Raw genomic sequence first — 17594 nt, 5'->3', positions numbered from 1 at the left:
ACAGAGAACAAAGGCAGAGGACATCCACAGTGTTTCGGTTTAGCGTGCCAACCACGCAGCCCAGGGTGGGGAAGCCAGCCTTCTCTAAGGAACGCTTAACTTCACAACCAGCCTTGACTGGCCATCTGACGAGGGCACGGTCTTCATCACTTGTTATCGAAGACGTGGCTACAAATGAAAGATAACTCTTTGTCTCTATTTCACTGTAGAAAATAGAAATAAGCAGCTATCCTGAAATTAATTTTCCAGTTTCTTCCCCTTTTATATTTTTCTTCCCACCACTAGCCAAGTGAATCACCCAGAAATACTGCTTTCTCCATCTCCGTGACCTGCGTGAATCCCTCCCTCATCAAAGCCCAAAGTGCTTACATTAGTCTGTCTGAAGCTATCTTGCAAAGTTCTTTCTATGAGCACCCAACTCCAGCCATATTATTCTAATCTCTGACCTCCACTTGAAATCTCCCTTTGATGTTTCCTGCCTGGAATACCTTCTTCCTTCCATTTTGTCTACCCCAATCTCCTAGTCCACCCCCATCCCAAGATTCTGCTCAAATTTCACTTTCCTCAAACTTTTCTGTCCATTGTACAGCCATGTTATCTGCCTACTTCATGACTCACTTGCACATATTGATCATCTTTTGAGCACATAATCCTAATCTTCCCATTAAGACAGTAAAATACTCAAGGAAAAAATATGAATTTACATTTTAAAAAAGTATCTTCTTCAGCAAACTCACTTACGGTGAATTATTCATAAAAGTGTTCAAGAAATATCATTCATCGATTATCCAGAACATTAACGGTGCCACTCCCACTCACATGTACTGGCATTCAATAAATATATATCGTGGATAATGCTTATGGAGACAAATCTGTGATTAAATAAGCTCTTAATGAGATAGACTTTCAAAGGAGATTTTTTTTTTTTTCCCTAGCCTGAATGGAGGGAATAAAAGAAATAGGGTGAGAGTTTCATAAGACATTAATTTTTGTTACCAATCCTTTTCTTACTATTCAGGTATTACAAACATGGGGAAAATATGGGAGCAGGATTCCCATTAATTCAGAATGAATTAATGGTAAAAGAAGGCTGGCAATGTAACACATAAAAAAAGAATCCTTGACAAGTTCCAAGTTTTGATTCAGTTCAGTTCAGTCGCTCAGTCGTGTCTGACTCTTTGCAACCCCATGGACTGCAGCATGCCAGGCCTCCCTGTCCATCACCAACTCCCGGAGTTCACTCAAACTCATGTGCACTGAGTCGGTGATGCCATCCAACCATCTCATCCTCTGTCATCCCCTTCTCTTCCCATCTTCAATCTTTCCCAGCATCAGTTTTTGAAAAAGTTTTGGTTAAAAAGTACTAAAAGTAGTGTTTTTCAAATTGATTCTGCAGATATAGACTTGCAGGATCCACAAGGTTTTATGGTTTTTTTTTTTTTTTTTTTTTGGCTGCTTTTTTTCAAGTTTCCATTGGCAACTGGAATCTGAAAGGATTTTTACCACTATAAAGATGGATTTTATACTTTGCTTGATTATTTGCAGGTAAAAAATATCTTCATGGGCTAAGACCTGTAATGCCTAGTCAATATTTCTGAAAATTGAGACAGAACATGTTACTGTGGGCCTGCAAATATCTCTTTTTTTAAAGAGGGTCTATATAGTCTAGAATTTAGAAAACACTGGTTCATATCATCATGGATATTATCAGTTTATTTTAATCAAGTGTAATAACAATCCATTTGCACTCTGAAACAATTTGAAGATTTGGGACTTGTGATGGAAGAATCAGCTTAGCCTCGCTTTCTCCAACTGATGATCTTCGATACGGTCTCCCTGCTTGTCCCTACACTTAATGAGTTCCTTCTTCATGCAGTTGTTGCTGTTTAGTTGTTCTGTCATGTCTGACTGTCGTGAACCCATGGACTGTAGCCCACCAGGCTCCTCTGTCCCTGGGATTTCCCAGGCAAGAATACTGGAGTGGGTTGCCATTTCCTTTTCCAGGGGTTCTTCCCAACCCAGGGATCAAACTTAAGGCTCCTGCATTGGCAAGTGGATTCTTTACCAGTGAGCCAGCAGGGAAGCCCTAACAGTCTCTTACAATGGGCAAATGAGAAGATGGGTAAGACAAAGGAAGGAAAGAAAGAAAATCATTAAACCTAATTAGAAATCTATCTCGGTATCTGGATTCTGAAAATTCTACAGCAGAATATGGATCTGTGGTGGTTTCCGCATATAAAAAATAAACATGAAAATTTTAAGTGTCATTTGACATAAACCCTCTTTTTAAAAAAAGACAACTAGCTGACTCCAATCTAAAAAAAAAAAAAAAAAATCAATTCATGGCATAGACCCAGTCATCCTTCTACTACAGGCAGCTGGAGCCCCATGATGACTTCCCAGAGGAAGCAGCTGGGTGAGTAAGAGCTTATCCTTTATTCAATTCCCTAATAAAGAACGTGCATCTTTGGGGACTTGCAGAAGCATCAAGCATCCGTCTCCTCCCAAACCTTCCTTGTAAGGCAGACAGTTGGGGGTGGCGGGGGCAGATAATTGAATTAAACACAGTGATTGAACATGAAAGCCGTGCCGATGTCTCAGGGGACGCATGCTTTCTGGAGCGCTGACATCCCCTCTCCTTTTTAAGTTAGATTGACGGTGACTGGGCTGCCTGTGGAAAGTTGTTGAAGATGCCCTTTGCAACCACTCCTCCTGTTAAGTGAGATGGGGAGAGAGTCTGCACTGGGGATTTCATCTGAAGACATCTCTCCTCCCAGGTTCTTCCGGCTGAAGTTGGAAGTGTTATTAATTCAGCTCACATCCTTTCCACTGGCAGGCCCATCACTGCCAATCTGACTCGATGCGTTACCCATGGTACTCGCCTCATTCTGCACACTGAGAGGTGGCAACAGACTACAAATCAACCTCAGACTCCTCCTGGGCCACCCCAGACACATGCTATGCAAGGGGCTGTCCTGTGCTAGTCTTTGATTGACAGGTGTTTTTTTTTTTTCTTTTGCTTGGTACTGGCCTTCCTCCTTACAGAGAAGAGGAAATATTAATTCAATAAGTAAAACTTGAAGAATGTGCTGACTGAGAAAGATGGCTCTATACTGAGTGTGTGAGTTGGGGATATTGGAGCCTGTTGAGAAAGTTGGAGCACAACCATGCATAGTCAAGGGTGAGCAGAGCCTCTGAGTGGACTGTGTCCTCCTTACCCGAAGGTGTGGGAATGAAAGTGGCCTTGGAGTAAGTGGTTGTTTGCCACTGTCTTGCCCTTTTCTGCTGTTAATTCTCAAATCCTCTCTTTCCTTCTCTCACTGGGAAAGGTAGTCAGTACTGATTCTTCCCCAACATTCTGGTTCCTCTCCACCCCTGACCTTCATGGAAAGCTACCATCACTGACTGATCTTCTATGTCTCCATCTTTGCACTTGTCTCCAGTATTTCTTAGCAGAATGTAAGAATAGTCCTCCCTTCCGTCTTTAAATCTAATGCTCCTTTTGTGCTAAGTCATCCTCAAGGTATCATCTTACTCTGCGCCTTTCTTCACACATGAGGCATGTAAAAGATCATATTTTCTTCTAATTCTCTCTTCTACGCTGCCCACCCTTCCCCACCCCCACCATACCCATACACACACACACAGGCACGTGCACACACATACACGCACAGTTTGGGATGCACACTGTTTACTGAGCTCTGCTCTCACCAAGGTCAAAGACTGATTTCCAGCGGATACTTCCCCGTCCTGACTCTTCATCCAACTGCTGTTCAGCAGGGTCATCACAAGCGTGACTTCCAGGGTGAGCCTTTCTAGGCTCACATCCTTATGGTGCTATTAATTAACTGTGCACTCTTTGGCAAATACTAGCTACACTTCTGTTTCCCCTCTATACAATGAGGTGACAACTCACCTTTTAGAGTTATTATGAGAATGAAGTGAATCAACACACACAAAGCAATCAGAAAATTGGAGCTCGAAACATGGAGCGACCATTACTCTGCCTCCATGCTGACCACCTCCTCCTTACTGAAATTCTCTCCCCTTCCAGCTCTAGGGTGTTACTTGCTTCAAGATTTCGCTTGTTGTTGTTGTTCAGTCACTAAGTCATGTCCAGCTCTTTTCGACCCCATGAACTGCCGCACGCCAGGCTTCTCTGCCCTTCGGTATCTCCCTGAGTTTGTTCAAACTCAAGTCCATTGAGTCAGTGACGCCATTCAACCATTTCATCCCGCTGTTGTCCCCTTCTCTTGTCCTCAATCTTTCCCAGCATCAAGGTCAAGATTTTACTTACCTATTTTTTTAAATCACAATCTCTTATTTCTATTTTCCTTAAACTAAGAATCTGTCCACGACTTCCTCCCAAACTACACATTCACTGAAAACAATTTCTTCCACCTCCTTTGCTTTCAATGTAATTAACATCATCATGATTTTTTTTTCCCCCTGGGGCTCAAATCTTTTTTCCTTAAGAGCCTGACTATACTAAACAACTCTCCTTTTCTTTTTTTAAACTACGTTGCATGGCATGTGGAACTTCCCTGGGCAGGGATAAAATTCAGATCCCTTCCATTGGAAGCACAGAATCTTAATCACTAGACCATGAGGGAACAACTTTCTCGTTTTTTAAATTGAAGTACAGTTGCTTTACAATGTTGTGTTAATTTCTGCTCTACCACAAAGTGATTCCAATATATATGTGTGTGTGTGTATGTATTATCACACGATATTGTGCTATATAGCAGGACCCTGTTGTTTATCTATTCTATATACTACTATAGAATAGTTTGCATCCACTAGCCCCGAACTCCTAATCCACCCCTCCCCTAGCTCTCCTTCCTCTTGGTAACTACAAACCTGTTCTCTGTGTCTGTGAGTCTGCATCTGTTTCACAGAGAGGTTTCATCTGTGTCATAGTTTAGACTCCACATATAAACAATACCATATAGTATCTGTCTTGCTCTTTCTAAGTTACTTTTCTTAGCATGATAATATCCAGGTTGCTATAAATGGTATTATTTCTAGAATAATTCTCCTTAAATTTCCTGAAAACTCAGTATGTTTTTTAAATCATTACCCAAATCTGCCCCTATGTTCTTCCTTTTTTCAGTAAATAGATTAACCAAACCACCCATTTACCAAAATTAAAATTAGAGGTAGCTTTATTTGCCATCAGTTTTTATTATTATTATTATTCTTTCAAAGTCTCTCTCGACACAACCTTCTGTTTCCATCCGCCTGCTGTAGTTTTAGCCCTCACCATTCTCTGGGTTGTTTGCAAAGGCCTCCGATATTCCAACTGTCTTTGTTTTGCCCCCTTTTCCTACATTCTCTACTCTTCACCCATCTGATCTCTTTAAGCCACCGACCTCTTTAGCTCTCTCCACTGTCTGGTGTTTTCTCAATGGCAAACGATCACTCTCACAGTAAACCCAAAGCACACTAGGAAAGGTCCTCCCTATCTGTCCAGTTTCATTTTATGTCACTTTCTCGGTACTTCCCACTTAGGCTACATTTAAACTAGTTGGTTTTCACATAAATTTAGTTTAATTCAATCTTCCTGAGAGTAGAGATTGATTCTTAGAAGCAGCAGTAATAAGAGTCCCTGCAACACACACACATGCTGAGGAACATAAATAATTTTCCCAGCGTATTTCAGAGTATAACTTGAGAACTGGGGGAAAAAAAAATCTAGAAATCCCTAACTTTTGTCTAGGAGATATAACCTCTCAGATCAGTGAGGGGTCTTGGTCATCGTCTACTCAGGTACTCTCAATTTTGACTGCACTTTGGAATGACTCACAGATCTTTTTCAATGCATCAAAGGTCACGATACATCAAAGATCAAATAAATTGGAATCTCTAGGATCCAAGGTATATTTTTAAAGCTCCCCAGGTGATGCTAATGGACAACCAGGACTGAGAACCACTGATTCAGTCTAAACCATCATTTTATAAATAAGCACACAGTAAAACAGTTGATTTCATTTCTGTCTCAGTATTTTATCCCCCAGGGAAAATGACTGAGGTTAGCAATGAGAGCTAAGCCATAAAGATGGCATAGAATATAACTGAAGGGTAAACATAGAAAAAGAGGTTATTCCATGTGAGAAAGAGTGAGCATATTTTTTTTTTCACACTAGGACATTTTGAGTTCCCTGAGGGGAAAAACTTTGCTATACATTGTTGCTCTAATGCTTAGAATAGTGATTGACACATAGTAAGTATTTATTAAAAATTTATCAGTGAATGAATGAGTGAAGGATTACTAAATCTTAAAATGGCATTGGAGAATATCATGGAACACTGTATCTTTTCTATAGCTTTCATCTGAAGAAGTGTGTGCCCTTTACATATGGATTCAGAAGTTCTGCCTTCGCATTTCTAACATAGTGGAAGCAGATGGTGACTATTATTTCTCTCCTTTAAGAGATGGACTTACATTTAAATTTTGGATACCAGACTAGAATTCCCTAAGGGAAAAAAAAAAATCCTCTTAGGCTTATGTTTTATTTTTCAATTGGAATCAGATTAGAAAAGAATATGTGAAAATATCATCAGGCACAGAATTTAAATTTGCAAGAAAGTGAGGATTATAATCGAAAATAATTTTAAAGGTTGTTATGAGCTGAATTGTGTTCCCTAAAATTCATATATTGAAGAACAAATTCCCAATGCGACTGTACTTGGAGATAGACCCTTTAAGTCCTGGAGTGGGTTGCCATTGCCTTCTCCAAGTGAGGTCATAAGGGGGACTCTAATGCAACAGGAAGGCTGTCTGTATAGAACATACCCACAGACACACACAAGCCAGCCAGCATGTTGGTCTTGGACTCAGCCTCCAGTACTATAACAAAATACATGCCTACTGTTTAAGCCTCCAAGGCTATGTATTTAGCTATGGCAGACCCTAGCAAACTAATACAAAATGGAGTTTATTTTTCTTTAGGGTCAGCAATGAGATGACATAGAGGAAGCACAGGATTCACACAAGTACCAGAACTTTTCCTCTGCTTCCAAGAGAGACTGTTCTGAAAGGCAGAGTGTGAAAGGGAGTTGAAATATTCCCCCAACAAAGTTTTCACACAGCCATGGTGAATGTCCAGAGTATTTTGCATACGATCTAACTCCCAACAAAATACAATTTAACGTAAAATTGCCACAAGTCAATTATACTTTCTAAAGGTTAAAGGTAAAGATGAGATGCCACATGGTGATTTCCTTCCAACAGCCTTGGGTACTCCACTGCAGTCATCCCTTTTGGGTTTTGCTTTAAAATGAAGGCTGAAACATAAAAGCTAGCTGTCTACTTTGCAAGTGGAAAATGACAGGAGGACATATTGGATCATCTGGATTCTCCTTACAACGTAGGCTCAGATGACACCCTCCATGTTTCTTCCCATATGTTCGCCGAGCCTCCTTGCATTACATTCTACAGGCTACCCTGTGGCTTTGCAAGTAAAATAATCATTCTTTTTCCTATAAACTCATTTTAGCAGCATTTGTGTTTTGATTTGCTGCAAATCCTGTAGCACATATTAACATTCAGAGTGGTTCAGGGCCCCCTCATGCAAACGTGGCTCCTTCGACCAACAAAATGGTCATTTTCAGCTTGACAATCAGCATCTCATTAATAGCTTGTTAAAGCTGGAATAGACCTTAATGATGACCAATCTCAGTTCCCATCTCTTATTCGGTTAATGTTAGTGACAGATAAAAGCCCTTGGTGTCTTGATTTTTAGGACGTCATGCTACCTACATGAACAATATCACCCTGCATTCTGTCAGGGTGTAAGGGTATACAGAGAATCTCAGGCTGCAGAAAAAATGGTACCAGGCTTGCCTTTAATTGTAGCATCCCAAATTCCTGCCTTTTAATTGAAATAAATAAAATGTTATATACATGTATAATACGTGTGTGTGCTCAGTGTGCTCCGACTCTTTGCAACCTCATGGACTGTAGTCCACTGGTCTCTTCTGTCCATTGGACTTTGCGGCAAGAATATTGGAGTGGATTGCCATTTCCTCCTCCAGGGAAACTTCCTGACCCAGGGATCGAACCCATGTCACCTGTGCTGGCAGGCAGATTCCTTACCACTGAGCTACCTGGGAAGCCCTACCGGTATAATATGGAACAAGGACATTTTTCATTTTAAAAATACCTTTCATTGGCATAAAAAGCATTAACACACTGACTATAACTGCCATTTATCTTCTGTACCTGAAGTGGTCATCTGTTAATTAAAACACACACATGCATCTACAGCATACGGATGGGCAACACTTAAGTCAGGAGAAAATATGCACGGAGACTTTGAACCACTGCAAGGAGTCTTAAAACACTTGGTTTTGTCACTCACATATAGAAATGGAAGACAAAGAGGGTTCAAATACATGTGCATTGTTAAAGAAAGAAAGAGTCCTGAAGTTCCAAGTACCTCCTCTTTCCTCCACTCCTACCAGCTTTTGAATCTCACACATTCACTCTCCAGACCTCCCAGGGATTTCTTTTGTGAATTGGTGAAAATGGTACCTTTCTGACCACGGTCAGCAAGCCAGTCCAAGGTCACTAGGGTCTCTTCAGATGCTAAGATCTGTCTCACTGCGCACCCTGGAACACAAAGCTTGTGGGAAGAAAGGGAATCTCACTCTAGCTTAACTGGAGATGAGGACTCTAGAAGTGACAGCAGCAGAGAGCTCATATTTTACTTAAAGAACAGAAAGATGGGAGAGAAAGAGCAGAACCTACTTTCCTAGATCACATGTGCTTGAATATACAAGATAAATAATCAGTATTTTTTATGTCACATTTTGAAAGCCATATAAAATGTACACAGTATTATTTAGTATGAACACTATAAATGACAATTGTGATTTAAAAATCTCTACTAATGTATGTTGTGCTAAAGAAAAAAATGTTTAGTGTTTGTATTACTTTGAATATTTTATAAATTAAAATTAAATTAGCTATGACCAACCTAGATAGCATATTAAAAAGCTGAGACATTACTTTGCCAACAAAGGTCCATATAGTTAAAGCTATGTTTTTTCCAGTAGTCATGTATGAATGTGAGAGTTGGACTATAAAGAAAACTGAGTACCGAAGAATTGATGCTTTTGAACTGTGGTGTTGGAGAAGACTCTTGAGAGTCCCTTGGACTGCAAGGAGATCCAATCAGTCCATCCTAAAGGAAATCAGTCCTGAAAATTCATTAGAAGGACTGATGCTGAAGCTGAGACTCCAATATTTTGGCAATCTGATGCAAAGAACTGACTCATTTGAGAAGACCCTGATGCTGACAAAGATTGGAGATGGGAGAAGAAGGGGACGACAGAGGATGAGATGGTTGGATGGCATCACCGACTTGATGGACATGAGTTTGAGTAAGCTCTGGGAGTTGGTGATGGACAGGGAAGCCTGGCATGCTGCAGTCCACGGGCTCTCAAAGAGTCAGATATAGCTGAGCGACTGAACTGAACCGAAAATTAATTTTTAAATAAAAAATATGCCCTGCTACAGTCTTATTTTCCTTAGACAGCATCATATTGAAGATCTAGGTAGAGATCTCACAGAATACACAGAAGGCATCTATTCCTCACTCACCCACTCAGCAAACATTTATTGAGCATCTACTAGGTTCCAGCTCAGTGTTAGCAGGAAAACTCTAAGTGACCAACCGGAAGAAGAATGTTACATCTCCCTGCTCTGCGCTGGCACTGAACTGGTCACTCTGTAGCTGGATCATCACCTCTTTTCATTTGAAATGTAGTATGTGCAAGCTGGGTGGCCCAGTGCATCCACACAAAAGTGATATACAGTGGAGAACTATTCTAAACTATATTCAGGGATGTGTCTGCAGTCATGTAGAGCAGTGTGGAGACCAAGCAAGCTTCACCCTGAGCACCAGTGCGTCTTCACTTCAGTAGCATCATCAGGTACCACTGAGCTGGGATGGCAGCCCCTCTGTCACGTGCCCTCAAATGAGAAGCCCGTCCGTGCTAAGAGGGCACAGGAGGGAAAGAAAAGACTTTCCTTTCCTGTACAAGGCAGACTTGATTTCCTAAGGGTTGGACTTTCCATTTTTGGGGAGCCAGTGTTAAAGGGGATGGCAGAGGATGAGATGGTTGGGTGGCATCACCAACTCAATGGACATGAGTTTGAGTAAATCCAGGAGTTGGTGATGGACAGGGAGGCCTGGTGTGCTGCAGTCCATGGGGTCGCAAAGAGTCGGACATGACTGAGCTACTGAACTGAGCTGAGTGTTTACATCTGCATGTATGTTAATATGGGAAGCCGAGTGGCTCAGTGGTACAGAACCCACCTGCCAATGCAGGAGACATGGGTTCGATCCCTGGGTCAGGAAGATTCCCTGGAGGAGGAAACGGGAACCCACTCTAGTATTCTTGCCTGGGAGATCCCATGGACAGAGGAGCCTGGTGGCCTACAGTCCATAGCATTGCAAAAGAGTTGGACATGACTGTGCACCAGAAGTTTTTTTTTTCTATATGTTAATATATGTATATACATTTTATTATATAGACATATTCATCATGATGCGTACACAGAGTAAAAACTATAGAAGAATTTAAGAGACATGGAAAATATTTTCATGTACACATATGTATATATTCCCTAACAGAAATATATTTATGGTGGCTGATAAAACATTTACTTCTTTCCTGGGAGCCATAGAGCTTATCTCCTTGTAAGTCTATTTTATTCTAAAATGGAACAATTTAAGACTAGTAAGGGTTTTAGTTGACTTTTGTTTACTAAATGGTGTTTTAATTTACACCAGGTTGCATAAAATCAACTCCAAGACAATTTATTTGTAAAAGCACAATTTAATAATTCAATTTATATATATAGATAAATATATACTACATACATAATATGTAATATGTGTGTTTACCTATAGTCCATGGGGTTGCAAAAGAGTCGGACGTGACTTAGAGACTAAACAACAAACAACCACACTGACAGTAACAGGCATGCATGCTCAGTGGCTCAGTCATGTTCGACTCTTTGCGGCCCCATGGACTGTAGCTGCTGGACTCCTCTGTCCGTGGGCTTTTCCAGGCGAGAATACTGGAGTGGGCCACCATTTCCTATTCCAGGGGATCCTCCTGACCCAGGGATTGAACCTAGGTCTCCCACATAGTAGGTGGATTCTTCATCATCTGAGCCACCAGGGAAGTGTATATATATATACACATACATATGTCAATACACATACTACATATATAGGTAAGTGTGTGTGTGTGTGTGTGTGTGTGTGTGTATACACACACAGGTAAATACACATACTACATAATCTGCATTGGCAGGCAGATTCTTTACCACTGAGCCACTTGGGAAGCATCACTCTTACTAATGCCAGTCTCTCACTTAAATTTGAAGGAGAATTGAAATATCTCCTCTGCGCTACTGACTCTCTTCCACACATCTACTAAGCTGATTACATCTGATCAGTGGCCGTGACTTTTCTTCCGTTACATTCATGTACTTGCTCACCTACCATTCCTGCTTTAAATCCAAATCACCCTGAGGGAAGTCACATATTAAGTTCAGGTTAGCCATCAGCATCTTCATGTGATCATTTCTGAGCTACCCTCCTATCAGGGTACAGAGGGCACTGGGTTCTGATGCTGTGTAGGAGATGCCGGCATTTCTGGGAGCACAGAGTACTTAAGGAAGCCGTGCCTGAGTGAGATGCTAAAGTCTGTCAGATCTGGGGACTGTCTACCCTGAAAAGAGGGATGAGAGGAGAATTGGGGACAAATATTCTACCTACAATGGATCATCGGTGCCAAGTGTCAGCTCTCAGGATAGCTTGACTTCTCTCTGCCTAGGGAGGCGTTAGCAAGACCAAGATCCAGTAGAAAGTGCGATCACTGAGTTATTTCCTAAGGATATTGCAGAATTCCAGAGGGTGCAGGAGACAGAGATGGAGGAACTGAAAATTGAAAACCACCTGTCCCCATCTCCCCCTGAGTGAGCCCCTCTCCCACCTCCCCCACTCTCTAGTCCAGCCTGTAAGCTCTTCTGGTTGAAGGTCTAAGGACTGTGTGTGTCTGTCTCTCTCTACATCTCATGGCAGTATTATAAACTTTGACGAGGTGTCCAGGATTCTTTCTGAAAACATGCTAATCATATCACTCTGATGTCATCTTTACTGGTGAGAGTCATAAGGAATTAGACATCGCTTGCTAAACAGCCCACAACCCCAGTGGTGCTGAGCAAGCGGATTTTCTGGGCCCAGTTCATACTATTCAATTGGCAGCCAGGGAGCTGCAAAGCGGTAAGCCCTGATATGATGACTAGTCAATCAGAATGTGAAAGCTCCTGTGCAGGGGATTCTGGGAAAACTCCACGAGGCTTTGGAAGCCTTGCTGAAGGAGAAGAAAAGGCCGAGGAGAAAGCTGTGTTTTCTTTCTCCCCTGGGCTTGAACAGCTGTCAACTGTCTCTGAGTGGGAAAGCTTTTTCTAAGTAAAGATCTCATTTACATACTATAGAAAGTAGTGGAAAACCAGTGAATAAACAAATTTAGCATCAATTGCTAGCTAATAATTATCACTCTCTCTTATTCCCTGGAGTCTCAATTCAAAAGAACTGAAGCTTCACAACATTAGTTTTAGGAGCCAGACTTTTAAAGATGCTGTTTAGAGGAAATGCCACGAATTTCTTTGTGCAGCGGTGTACTGCTGTTGTAATTCTGCTTAATAATACCCCAAGCTCCACTTGTTACTAACTAACTAGAGATCACTCTCAGAGGCTTCAAATGGCACCGTGTTATCCAACACGAATTTGACCAATGCTTTAGTTCCGACATGCCACAGAGAATGATTTTATTAATGGCAAGTAAAACTTCCTACTCCATTCATAATTTCTCTTCATTCATACACACTATCTTCCCTGGTGGCTCAGATGGTAAAGCGTCTGTCTACAATGAGGGAGACCCGGGTTCCATCCCTGGGTTGGGAAGATCCCTTGGAGAAGGACATGGCAATCCACTCCAGTTCTATTGCCTGGAAAATCCCATGGACAAAGTCTGGTAGGCCACAGTCCATGGGGTCGCAAAGAGTCAGACACAACTGAGTAACTTCACATTCACATTCATTCATTCATCTGGAAGCTTAAATTAAATGTGGCACAAATATCTACTTGATATCAATACTCTGAGCAGTTCTGAAACCTTATAAGAGGTGTTTATTTCCAGGGTCTTCTAAATTATACATTTCAGCTTATGACTGCAGAAAATCTTTATTAGCTAAAATATTTATTAGTCAAATAAAGTGCTATATATACTTTAGAGATACTTTAATTATATGTTGGATGAATTCTTTTGAGTTTGGGGTCACTGAATGAGTACCTATAGTCTGAAAACAGGCTTCCCTGTTCATAAATAAAATTGCTTATCACAGATAAATAAAATACACAGTACTCTGAACTATCTTTTGACATGACAAAGGTTTAATTACACCATTGTAATTGTAGAGTGGACTGTATTTTAATCTAGTTTAAGTGTTAGAAAAATGATGATTAATTCATCAGAAGATTCAAACACTCAGAACAGCAATATTTCTTGACTACACCAAAGAGTAAAGTGGGTTCAATGTACTTAAATATTTATATGAATGTACAACTTCTTAGGGATAGTTAGTGTTTATATGTATTTAAATATTTATATGTATAGACACTCATACATAAATCTAAATTCGGGGCTCTTTTTTATATAATTTCTGAAACACCATGCTTCATATGAAGTCCCTCCAGTATAATAACTCTCTCATTAGAGCACATTAAATGTCCTCTTCCTTGACGATATGACAGGTTTCACTCTGAAAATTCCAGCCTACTCTCCTACAACAAACCACTGACTGCTTGCTACACAGCAATCATGGGACAATGAAAACCGCAGATCACACGTGCTCTTCCATCCCTGACAGAGACTACAGAGGCTGGCACGGGTCAGATCCTGGAGTGTATGATCCATCGGATATAGTTTTCAGGCCTATCTACAGAAAATAAAACGTTATCCAAGAACAGTGAGTAAAGAGAAATACATTCAAATTTGGAATTCTGGAGATGTCAGAGACAGCACGTGTGTGCGTCTATGTGTGTGCCTGTATGTCTGTGTACATGTGTGAAACAGGGACGTGCCCTGGAGGCTAGCCTGATATGCTGGTTGAGATGATACAGTGCAAACTGGGAAGATTCCAGAGAAGTTACAGAAGAGGGGGCAAATCAAGCCATGTTAAGAAGGAGAACTGTGAACAATCATTTTGGGCTGGGTGCGGCAATGGGGAATGGAGGTGAGGGGGAAGGTCGAGTCTAGAATGACCCCCAGGTTTCTACTTTGGTAACTGGATTGGGTTGATGGTGGTGCCCTTTGCTACATGGAGAATGCAATCGGGAAGCAGGTTTGAGACAAAGACAGCATGGTTACTCTGGTATGTGTGGTTTTAGGTGCCTGTAGGACAACCAGGAGAAAATGTGCAGTAGGTACTGGATATACTGTTTTGCAAGCAAAGAAGAGATGTTGGATGGAGGTAGAGATTTAGGACTCATAGGGAAAGAACAACTAACACCAAGAAATGGGCTTGATTGCCTCGGAGAAGCATAATAGAATGGTTTAGTCTCACCTGCAGAAAAGGAAAATTTAGAGTCCAGATTTGGTAAATAAAAATACAGGCATCCCAGCTAAACTGGCATTTCAGATAAACAACAACTTAGCATATCTCAAATACTTCATCAAACATGCTTCTACTAAAAAAAAAAAAAAAACAAACTCCATTTTCTTCTGAAATTTAAATTTTACTAATTAAGTTTATTTAAAATACACAGTTTCTTGTATTTTGTCTGGTGACTCTAGTCAAATTCCATGAGATCTATAAATATTCCATTACCTATGATGAGAACAGTCTTCATTAACCATATTTACAAAGTAATGTTATTAGATTGTTTGAATGTAGTTGCTACGGATTGACCAGTGGATGAGTAAGGCAGGGGGCAGAAACTGAATCTGAAATTTAAAACATGCTTTTGAGATCTCTACTGTGATGGGAAGAGTGAAAGATAGGGGAACACCTACAGTGGTGCACAGAGCCACTTTAGGAAGCAGAAGAGGGAAACGACAGGACGAGTATTACGAGAGAGTGTGAGGTGCTGACGGGGACACAAGCGCTTCATCTCCACTTCCCCACAGGACGTCCTCTGACCAGTCTCCGTGCTGTCTGCATGTTTTCCCAAGCGTGGGGCTCCTCTGCTGTGTAATTCCTTCCCTTCATCCCTGCTTGATGCAAGCAATCCATGCTTCCATACCCAGACCTTTTGTAGGAAATGTGCCTGGCCACCCTCATCAGTTATTAACTACTCTTCACTCATTTGCTCTAACAATCTCTACCATGATATTTTCAATTTTGTAGTGTAATTATTTTAATATCCCTGACTTCTCAGAGGGAAAGCTTAAGGATAGAATTCTGCTTTATTAAACCCCATAATCCCAAAGTTTAGCCCAATGCTAGGACCAGTGTAGATGGTTAGTAAATGATGGAAGAAGACTATATATGCACCTGAGATTCCTTTACTCTATTTATATGGACTGTTCAGTTCAGTTCAGTTCAGTCGCTCAGTTGTGTTCGACTCCTTGCGACCCCATGAATCACATCACGCCAGGCCTCCCTGTCCATCACCAACTCCCGGAGTTCACCCAGACTCACGTCCATCGAGTCAGTGATGCCATCCAGCCATCTCATCCTCTGTCATCCCCTTCTCCTCCTGCCCCCAATCCCTCCCAGCATCAGAGTCTTTTCCAATGAGTCAACTCTTCACATGAGGTGGCCAAAGTACTGGAGTTTCAGCTTTAGCATCATTCCTTCCAAAGAAATCCCAGGGCTGATCTCCTTCAGAATGGACTGGTTAGATCTCCTTGCAGTCCAAGGGACTCTGAAGAGTCTTCTCCAACACCACAGTTCAAAAGCATCAATTCTTCAGCGCTCAGCCTTCTTCACGGTCCAACTCTCACATCCATACATGACCACAGGAAAAACCATAGCCTTGACTAGATGAACCTTTGTTAGCAAAGTAATGTCTCTGCTTTTCAATATGCTATCTAGGTTGGTCATAACTTTCCTTCCAAGGAGTAAGCGTCTTTCAATTTCATGAGTGCAGTCACCATCTGCAGTGATTTTGGAGCCCAAAAAAATAAAGTCTGACACTATTTCCACTGTTTCCCCATCTATTTCCCATGAAGTGATGGGACCGAATGCCATGATCTTTGTTTTCTGAATGTGGAGCTTTAGGCCAACTTTTTCACTCTCCTCTTTCACTTTCATCAAGAGGCTTTTGAGTTCCTCTTCACTTTCTGCCATAAGGGTGGTGTCATCTGCATATCTGAGGTGATTGATATTTCTCCTGGCAATCTTGATTCCACTTTGTGTTTCTTCCAGCCCAGTGTTTCTCATGATGTGCTCTGCATATAAGTTAAATAAGCAGGGTGACAATATACAGCCTTGACGTACTCCTTTTCCTATTTGAAACCAGTCTGTTGTTCCATGTCCAGTTCTAACTGTTGCTTCCTGACCTGCATACAAATTTCTCAAGAGGCAGGTCAGGTGGTCTGGTATTCCCATCTCTTTCAGAATTTTCCAGTTTATTGTGATGCACACAGTCAAAGGCTTTGGCATAGTCAATAAAGCAGAAATAGATGTTTTTCTGGAACTCTCTTGCTTTTTCCATGATCCAGCAGATGTCGGCAATTTGATCTCTGGTTCCTCTGCCTTTTCTAAAACCAGCTTGAACATCAGGAATTTCACAGTTCACATATTGCTGAAGCCTGGCTTGGAGAATTTTTAGCATTACTTTACTAGCATGTGAGATGAGTGCAATTGTGCAGTAGTTTGAGCATTCTTTGGCATTTCCTTTCTTTGGGGTTGGAATGAAAACTGACCTTTTCCAGTCCTGTGGCCACTGCTGAGTTTTCCAAATTTGCTGGCACATTGAATGCAGCACTTTCACAGCATCATCTTTCAGGATTTGAAATAGCTCCACTGGAATTCCATGACCTCCTCTAGCTTTGTTCATAATGATGCTTTCTAAGGCCCACTTGACTTCACATTCCAGGATGTCTGGCTCTAGGTCAGTGATCACACCATCATAATTATCTGGGTCGTGAAGATCTATTTTGTACAGTTCTTCTGTGTATGGACTGTAGCAACTACAAATAGGGCAGTTTCAAGAATCTCATGCTTACCGGAAAAAAATAAAATTCAAAAATCTATTCAAACCCCAAGTATAGATGCATTACTAATGCTGAAGCTCCAATACTTTGGCCACCTGATGAGATGAGTCGACTCATTGGAAAAGACCCTGATACTAGGAAAGATTGAAGGCAGGAGGAGAAGGGCATAACAGAGGACCAGATGGTTGGATGGCATCACTGATCCAATGGACAGGAGTGTGGGCAAGCTCGGGAGGTGATATGGGACCGGGAGGCCTGGCGTGTCGCAAAGAGTCAGACATGACTGAGTGACTGAATTGATTGAATAACGATAGAAACATAATGATATTTATTGCATTATACATCAT

The 17594-nt window shown here is 41.3% G+C and overlaps 1 protein-coding gene across 2 annotated transcripts in view; it reads right to left on the bottom strand.

Moving 5' to 3' along the window:
• Positions 1-17594, bottom strand: part of DCC (DCC netrin 1 receptor) — a 1296534-nt gene that overhangs the window by 632030 nt on the left and 646910 nt on the right. The gene's annotated exons all lie outside the window — the stretch shown is intronic.

This window comes from Bos taurus, chromosome 24 (genome assembly GCF_002263795.3).
Source record: "Bos taurus isolate L1 Dominette 01449 registration number 42190680 breed Hereford chromosome 24, ARS-UCD2.0, whole genome shotgun sequence".
NCBI classification, from domain to species: domain Eukaryota; kingdom Metazoa; phylum Chordata; class Mammalia; order Artiodactyla; family Bovidae; genus Bos; species Bos taurus.
This window is presented reverse-complemented; position numbering and strand designations above follow the sequence as displayed.